The sequence below is a fragment of the Arachis ipaensis genome, chromosome B03 (genome assembly GCF_000816755.2).
Source record: "Arachis ipaensis cultivar K30076 chromosome B03, Araip1.1, whole genome shotgun sequence".
NCBI classification, from domain to species: domain Eukaryota; kingdom Viridiplantae; phylum Streptophyta; class Magnoliopsida; order Fabales; family Fabaceae; genus Arachis; species Arachis ipaensis.
Genome location: NC_029787.2, coordinates 61871978 through 61880951, shown reverse-complemented (window position 1 = coordinate 61880951; position 8974 = coordinate 61871978).

Here is an 8974-nt window from a genome sequence, read left to right as displayed (position 1 = left end):
TTTGCCTGGTAGCTTCCTTCTATTTGCGAGGTGACTACTTGTGAGTCGTTGAAGATGGTAAGCTTTTGGACTCCAACTTCCCTAGTCAGCTTAAAACTAGCCAATAGGGCCTCATACTCGGCTTGGTTATTTGATGCAGGAAACTCGAACTTTCAGGAAAGTTCGAGTTGAGTTCCCTGGTCGCTTTCTAAGATGACACCTGCTCCACTCCCGGCTTTGTTCGATGAACCGTCAACGTAGAGGTTCCTGTTGGTGGGGCTGCCTGGGGTGTCGGTGTATTCTGCGAGGAAGTCGGCCAGGTATTGAGACTTGATGGCTGTCCGAGCTTCATACTTAAGGTCAAACTCGGACAACTCAACTGCCCACTGTAGGATTCTTCCAACTAAGTTGGTTTTCTGTAGGATACCATTTATGGGTTAGTTGGTCCGTATTCTGATTGTGTCGACCTGAAAGTATGGCCGGAGTCGTTGGGAAGTAAGTATAAAGGCGTAGGTAAACTTCTCTATCTTTTGGTAGTTTAGTTCAACCCCTTGTAGAGCCCTACTGATGAAGTAAATGGGTTGTTGGCCATTCTCCTCTTCTCGGACTAGGGCTGAGGCTATCGTCCGACCTCCCACGGCGAGGTACAAGATCAGTTCTTCTCCTTATCGGTGTCAGGTTAGGCTGGGTGGCTGCCCCAGGAATGTCTTGAAGTCTTGGAAGGCTTGTTCGCATTTTGGGGTCCATTCGAACCTCTTTCCTTTCCTTATTATTGCATAGAAAGGGAGAGATCGCAAGGCCGATCCGGCTAGGAATCTAGACAAAGCCGCTAGTCTCCCGTTGAGTTGTTGTACTTCTTTGACATAGGTCGTGCTTTTCATGCTGAGTATGGCCTGGCATTTATCTGGGTTTGCTTCAATCCTTCTCTAAGAGAGCATGAAGCCCAAGAATTTAGTCTCATCCCGTGTTTTCTTATGGTGTCGAACACTTCGGCGAGGTTAGGTAACAGCCCCTCTTCTCGTTGTTCTTTACCAGCATGTCATCTACGTAGACCTCCATCAGCTTTCCAATATGATTGGCGAAAACTTTGTTCATCAACCTCTGGTATGTAGCCCCTGCGTTCTTGAGTCCGAATGGCATGACTATGTAGCAGTAGTTTGCTTTTGGGGTTAGGAACGAAGTCTTCTCTTGGTCGGGTTGATACATCGGGATTTGGTTGTATCCTGAATAGGCATCCATGAAGGTAAGGTACAGGTATCCTGATGAGGCATCGACTAGGGTGTCTATATTCGGGAGTGGATAGAGATCTTTTGGACAGGCTTTATTGATGTCAGTATAATCAGTGCACATCCGCCACTTTCCATTTGACTTTTTGACCAATACGACATTGGCCAGCCATAATGGCTACTTGACCTCCCTTTTGAGCCCCGCCTCTAGTAAGGCCTATACCTATTCTTCCACGGCTTGCGACCTCTCTGGGCCAAGCTTTCTGTGCTTCTGTTGCACTGGCCGAGATCCAGGGTATACTGCCAATTTGTAGCACATTAACCCGGGATCTATGCCGGGCATGTCTGCAGCCTTATAATCGATGCTCAGTGTTCTAGAGCGCTCTCCTTTCCTAAAGGTAGTGTGTAATGAGATATATCCGGGTGGTTGGATTGGGGCATCTCCCAGTCCGAACAGGCTATTGGGGTATGCTCTGAGCTCTTTTTCTTGTAGCCCTAGTCTATCAAAGGTGGATTTAAATAGGATATCCGTGGAACTTCCATGATCGACTAGTGTTTGGTGGAAGTTTGCATTGGCTAATATAATGGTAATGACCACGGGGTCATCATGCTCAGGGATGATGCCCACAGCGTCTTCTTTAGTGAATGTGATAGTGGGGAAGTCGGGCGACCTGTCTCCTTCTCCGACATGGTATACCTCTTTAAGGTGTCTTTTGCAGGATGATTTAGAGATCTCTCCTCCTGCGAATCCTCTGTTGATCATATGAATGTGTCTCTCAGGGGTGTGAGGGGGCGTTCAGCTCGTCCGCCCTCTTCGTCCCTTATTCTCTTTTTTGGCTCATCTACTCTGTTGGCTAGGAATTCTCCCATCTCGGGCCAATTTTTCTATGACATTCTTCAAGTCGTAGCATTTGTTGGTAGGATGCCCATAGATTCGGTGGTATTCGCAATACTCTGTCCGACTTCCTCCTCTCTTGTGTTTAATCGGACGAGGGGGTGGGATCTTTTCATTGTTGCATATTTCTCAGTAGACATCCACGAGGGATACCTGAAGGGGGTGCAGTTGTGGTACTTCCTGGGCTTCTCTGCAGATTGGTCTTCTTTTTTCCTGAATTCTTTATCCTTATCCCGAGGTGGGTAGGGGAATCCAATTTTTGAGCTTTCTCCTAATCGAGAGTTCTCCTCCATATTGATGTACTTTTCTGCCAGTTCTTGCACCTAGTTCAGAGATGTTGGGTGCTTCTTGGATATGGAGTGGCTAAAGGGTCCTTCTCATAAACCGTTGATGAGTCCTATGATGGCTGCTTCTATAGGGAGACTTTGTATGTCAAGGCATGCTTTGTTGAATCTTTCCATGTAGTTGCGGAGGCTTTCCCGATCTCCTTGTTTAATTCCTAATAGGCTTGGAGCGTGTTTGGCTTTATCCTTTTGAATGGAAAACCTGGCGAGGAACTTTTTTGCAAGGTCATCGAAGCTTGCGATCGATCTTGGAGGCAGGCTGTCGAACCACTTTATTGCCGTCTTGGTTAGAGTTGTCAAGAAGGCTTTGCAACGAGTCGTGTCCGAGGCATCCCTGAGGTACATCCGGCTTCTAAAGTTGCTGAGGTGGTGGCTCGGGTCGGACGTACTCTCGTATGGGGTCATGTCAGGAGCTTTAAAGTCTTTTGGGACTTTAGCCTTCATGATTTCCTTTGTGAATGGGTCTTGGTCATTGTGGGGGCTATCTTCACGATTGGACCGAGTGGTTTTAGCTTTGAGGTAGGCTTCGAGCTTTAAGAGCTTGTCTTCCAGTTCTCGACGCCGTCTTGTTTCTCTCTGGAGATCTCACTCCGCTTCTCGCTGCTGTTCAACTTCTTGTTTGAGCTGTTTGAGGCGATCCTGCTATTCACAGATGGTATCTAAAATTTCCGTATTCTGAGGTTGCTTGTCTCCCTCGATTGGGGTGTGTCCTTTGACGCAGCATCCATGTTCTTAAGTGGCGTTCCTTTTTCCAATCCAGAGTTATGGTCGTTGGCAGGGTTGTTTGCCATGGTGATGGGATGACTTCCAGGTCTCCGACAACGGCACCAATGTTCTGAGTGTTACCTGAAATAGGGAAGTCGATTTCGGACGAGATCTTCTGGTCTGATCAAGGCTGCCGTGTCTGACTTGTTGGAGTGGGAGGCGCTGCCTGGTCCTTGATCACCGGTGGGTGGTGGTACCTGCAAGAGACTCCGATGCTTAAGTCAGTACGGGCTTTAGCAGGTTTTTTGTAGAATTAGAGTATATCTTATACCTGGGTGCTCCAGTGTATTTATAGCAGTATTGAGTGACCTCCTTTGAGATAAGTTTGTTATCTTATCTTATCCTTTGTGGGTGAGATCGCCTATCTTTCAGCCCACCGCCTTCTGGTAGGCGGTAACTTTTCTTTCTTGGGCCTCCTTGGGCCTCTGTGGTGGCTCGTCCGAGCTCTTTTGTGAAGAGGTCGGTGACCAATCTTCAAAGAGGTTGGTTGCTCTGTCGTCGTCCAACCCGGACCTTATAGCTCGGTCCAGGGCATGAACAGTATCTTAATAGAACCATCAGCAAGTTGAAGGCATATGCGGGTTAGTTTGACTTCATCAGTCAAGCAAAGCGTCTTTATTAATGAAGCAGGTATTAGGTTAATGCTTGCTCCACGATCACATAGAGCTGTCCTTGTGCAAGCATTCCCTAGAGTGCATGGTATCATAAAATTTCCAAGATCCTTAAGTTTCTTTGGTAAGCTGTTTTGATTTACTACACTGCATTCTTCAGTTAGGAGGACTATTTCTGTCTCTCTCCAATCCTACTTATGACTTAAGATGTCCTTCATGAACTTACCATAAGAAGGTATCTGTTCAAGAGCCTCTGCAAAAGGGATATTGATCTCTAATGTTCTGAGATAACCCGCAAAGCGAGCAAATTGTTTATCTTTTTCCACTTGATAAAGTTTTTGAGGAAATGGCATCTTAGTCTTATACTCATCAATCTTGGTTGATGAAGGCTAAGTGCTGTGTGTATTGGAAGCGGGGTTTCTTGCTTGCTTAAAAGGGTTGTTATTAGCATGTGACTGGCCTCCCTTGCTTGGGCGTTCAACGCCCTTGTTGCTGCCCCCTTCCTAGCGTTCAACGCCAGGGATACTATTCCCTTTTGGGCGTTCAACGCCCTTGTTGTTGTCCCTGATTGGGCATTCAACACCAGGGATGGACACCCCTTCTGGGCGTTGAACGCCAATGACATTTCTCTTTGGGAATTCAATGCCCTCAGAGACGTCTTGGACATCAGTCTGGTGTTTGATGACCGTAATTCACTCACTATATAATGAATCTGTTCTTTGGCAAGCGCACCAAAATATCATCAAGTAATAACCCACTATGAGTGGGGTCGAATCCCACAGAGATTGATAGATTGAGAAACTTTAATTAATGGGTGATTTAGTCAAGCTAATTAATAGAGATTGTTGAGTGCAAAATTCTAAATTAGCAAAAATGTAAATGACTTAAAAGTAAAGGAAAGTAATAAAGAGCAAAAAAGTAAACGACAAGAATGTAAAGTGTTGAAACATAAATGACTGAATAATAAATGAGGAATGGGTTGATAACAAAAATTCAAGAAAGCTATAAAGAATGGGGAAGATAAGAATAGGAAAGATTCATTGGAGTTGGGAGATATTGCTCTCTTTGGATTAAATTTAGATCATCTCATCTTCAATCATGCAACTCATTGACCTCTTGGCAATCATGATTGATTGAACCCCAATTCCTTGGTGATTCAATCTCTCAAATATTGATAATCAGCCAATTCCTTGGTCTAATTGCTCATGAAGAGAGATAAACTTGGTCCCTAATTTTACTACACATCACCATAGATCCAAATATTTGGGCAGATTTCATGTCACCGTATCCAATCCCAAAACTCATATCTACTCAGGGCCAGTTTGGTTAAACTTCTTAAATAAGTTCTTTTGAAAAAGGAGCTTAAAATATAAGGACTTTTATTAATAACAACTTTTAAATAAGTTATTTTGTGTTTGGAAAGTTATTATAGAAGTCCTTGTTTTAAAGTTGTGAATTAAATAAGAGTGATAAAATAGCTTTTGAAAATAGGAGAAGTCACATTTTTTAACTTATTCAAAAGCTCTTAAATAACTTTTTAAGAAGTTAAAAGTTTATCTAAAAAATTGTAACAAACACTATTAATGTAACTTTTTATAAGTCAAAAGCTAAAAAAAGTAGCTTTTCGAGTTTCCCAAACGGACCCTCAATGTGAAGGGATTTCAAGCATAGTTTCATGTTTCCTTTTCCAAGGTTCCCATGAAACCCAATTTGCATTCAATCTCTTTTCCAAGATAATTGAACACTAAGCATGAATAATGAAATTCCTTCTAGCAAATCAAAGAGAAGATGAAGAGAAGAAGAAATTCACTATCAATTAATCCATCAAGTACAATAGAGCTCCCTCGCCCAATGAGAGGGAAGTTAGCTACCCATAGCTTCAGGTACAAAACAGAAATTCAAACTGGAAAATAAAACTAAGTACAAAAGTGAAAGAAAAGTAAAAGTTCCCAAAAGTCTCCAGAAGCTAAAAGTTCCAAAAGTTTTTTTAATTCAAGGTACCATCTATTTATACAAATTTTCTGTAAGTCCTCAGGTGTACTTGCAAGATCTCAAAGTGGGCCTTTCACATTTTCAGTTAGTACAATCCATTTGGATGAATATTCTACTCTCAGGAGAGCGTAGCGCTTTTCAGGAGAGTGTAGTGCTCGTACACTCATGTGTAGGCATCACCCACGCGTGCACGTCATCATTGTCTTCAGCACTTGTCACGCGTACGCGTCACCCACGCGTGAGCATCATCTTCAGCGCTCTCCAGGAGAGCATAGCATTTGCGCCACGAGCGCTCTCCCACGCGTACGCGTCATCCACGCGTACGCGTGGCCTTTCAAAAATACCACTTTCTCGCTGCCACTTTATCCACGCGTTTGCATGACCCTTCAAAAATGTCACTTCCACGCGTACGCGTCACCCACGCGTACGCGTCACTAGCTAAATTTTTCTCAACTTTGAAAACTATCACAGGCGCTATTGGGTGAAGAACGTAGCTTCTCCCGTACATGTATGGTGCTGCAAGAGAATGTAGCGCTCTTCAAACGAGCGTAGCGCTATCCTGGTTTGGTGAAGGAGCGCTCCTTGCAAGAAATGCAGCGCCAAAGGTGCTCCCCTATTTCATCCTCTGTTGTGCTCTCGTGTTCATCCTTTGTTATTCTTTTCACCTGAATTCAAGCAAAACTCATTTCAAAGCAATATCCCATAAATTCATCATATAGTTCATATAATTGCATCACTTGAATGAGATTTTACCAATTTTGTGGTCCTTTTACATGAGAGAAAGAGGTAGGTGACGTAAGTCATTAGTGTTCCTCTGTTAGCTTTTCTTCCCTTGATCTACTATTGCACTGAGGTTGGGTGTTTAAGGATTTCCCACTCCTCAGTTGAGTAGCCTGGCATTCCTCTGTTATCTGCTTAGATAACTGCTGCCTTGTTTGACTCAACTGGGCTTCTATATTCCTGTTAGAAGCCTGAGTTTCTCACAAAGCCTCTTGTAATTTCACTAGTTCTTGGGCAAGGGTGTGTGGTTGCTGAGTCAATGGGCCATCCTATTCTGGAGGGTTAGGTTCAATAGATATTGCCTTAACCTCTCCTCCTTTCATAGAAGTCTCAGCAGATGAGTACAGATGCTGATTAGTGGGAATTATCTCAATATGCTCGTGAGCCTCTTCAATGGTTTTTCTCATGTGTATAGAACCACCAGCAGAGTGGTCCAGAGATATTTTAGCCATGTCTGAGAGCCCACAGTAGAAGATGTCTAACTATACCCATTCTAAAAACATGTCAGTAGGACATTTTCATAGTATCCTTCTATACCTCTTTGAGGCATCATGAAGAGATTCATTATCTCCTTGTTTGAAGCCTTGGATGTCCAGTCTCAGCTGGGTCATCTTTCTTGGAGGAAACTATTGATTTAAAAACTTGTCTACTAACTGTTTCAAAGTTTTCAAGCTAGCTTTGGGCTGGTTATCCAACCACCTCTTTGCTTAGTCCTTTACAGCAAAAGGAAAGAGTAATAGTCTATAGACATCTTGGTCTACTCCCTCATTGTGTACTGTGTCAGCAATCTTTAAAAAATCTGTCAGGAACTCAGTAGGTTCTTCCTTTGGAAGTCCGGAATACTTGCAATTTTGCTACACTAAGGCAATGAGTTGATGGCTTAGTTCAAAGCTACTTGCTCTGATGTGAGGTATGCTAATACTTCTTCCATAGAAGTCAATAGTGGGGTTTGTATAGGTGGTGCACGAAATTGTGATCATCAATGGTGCCAACATCATGGTACGCACAATTATAATCTCAACTCTTTCTCACAACTCCGCACAACTAACCAGCAAGTGCACTAGGTCGTCCAAGTAATAAACCTTATGTGAGTAAGGGTCGATCCCATGGAGATTGTCGGCTTGAAGCAAGCTATGGTCATCTTGCAAATCTCAGTCAGGCGGATTCAAATGGTTATGGAGAATTGATAATTAAAATATGAATAAAACATAAAATAGGATAGAGATACTTATGTAATTCATTGGTGAGAATTTCAGATAAGCGTATGAAGATGCTTTGTTCGTTCTAAACCTCTGCTTTCCTATTGCCTTCTTCCAATCATTCATACACATTTCCATGGCAAGATGTATATTGGGTTTCACCGTTGTCAATAGCTACCTCCCGTCCTCTCAGTGAAAATGTTCCAAATAGGCTGTCACCGCACAGCTAATCAGCTGTTGGTTCTCGATCATGTTGGAATTGGATCCATTGATCCTTTTGCATCTGTCACTACCCTCAACACTCGCGAGTTTGAAGCTCGTCACAGTCATCCCTTCCCAGATCCTACTCGGAATACCACAGACAAGGTTTAAACTTTCCGGATCTCAGGAATGGCCGCCAATTGATTCTAGTCTATACCACGAAGGTTCTAATCTTAGATTAGAAACCCAAGAGATACACATTCAAGCTTGTTTGCATGTAGAATGGAGGTGGTTGTCAGGCATGCGTTCATAGGTGAGAATGGTGATGAGTGTCACGGATCATCACATTCATCATGTTGAAGAACGAATGGATATCTTAGAACAGAAATAGGCATGAGTTGAATAGAAAAACAATAGTACTTTGCATTAATTCATGAGGAACAGCAGAACTCCACACCTTAATCTATGGTATGTAGAAACTCCACCGTTGAAAATACAAAAGTGATAATGGTGATCATTGGCTTTGGCCCCAGAGAGGGAACCAGAAGAACCAAGATCAAAAGTATGATCAAGTCTGTAAAAAGTATAAGCATGGCTGAATGGCCAGCCTCAAAGGTCTAAGGACTAAACGTCCCAAGATATCAAAATACAATAGTAAAAGGTCCTATTTATAGATAACTAGTAGCCTAGGGTTACAGAAATAAGTAATTAATGCAGAAATCCACTTCCGGGCCCACCTGGTGTGTGCTTGGGCTGAGCATTGCAGCTTTCAGGTGTAGAGACTTTTCTTGGAGTTAAACGCCAGCTTTGGTGCCAGTTTGGGCGTTTAACTCCAGCTTTTATGCCAGTTCTGGCGTTTTGACGCCAGAATTTCTATGCTGACTTGAAACACCGGTTTGGGTCATCAAATCTCAGACGAAGTATGGACTATTATATATTGCTGGAAAGCCCAGGATGTCTACTTTCCAACGCAATTCAGATC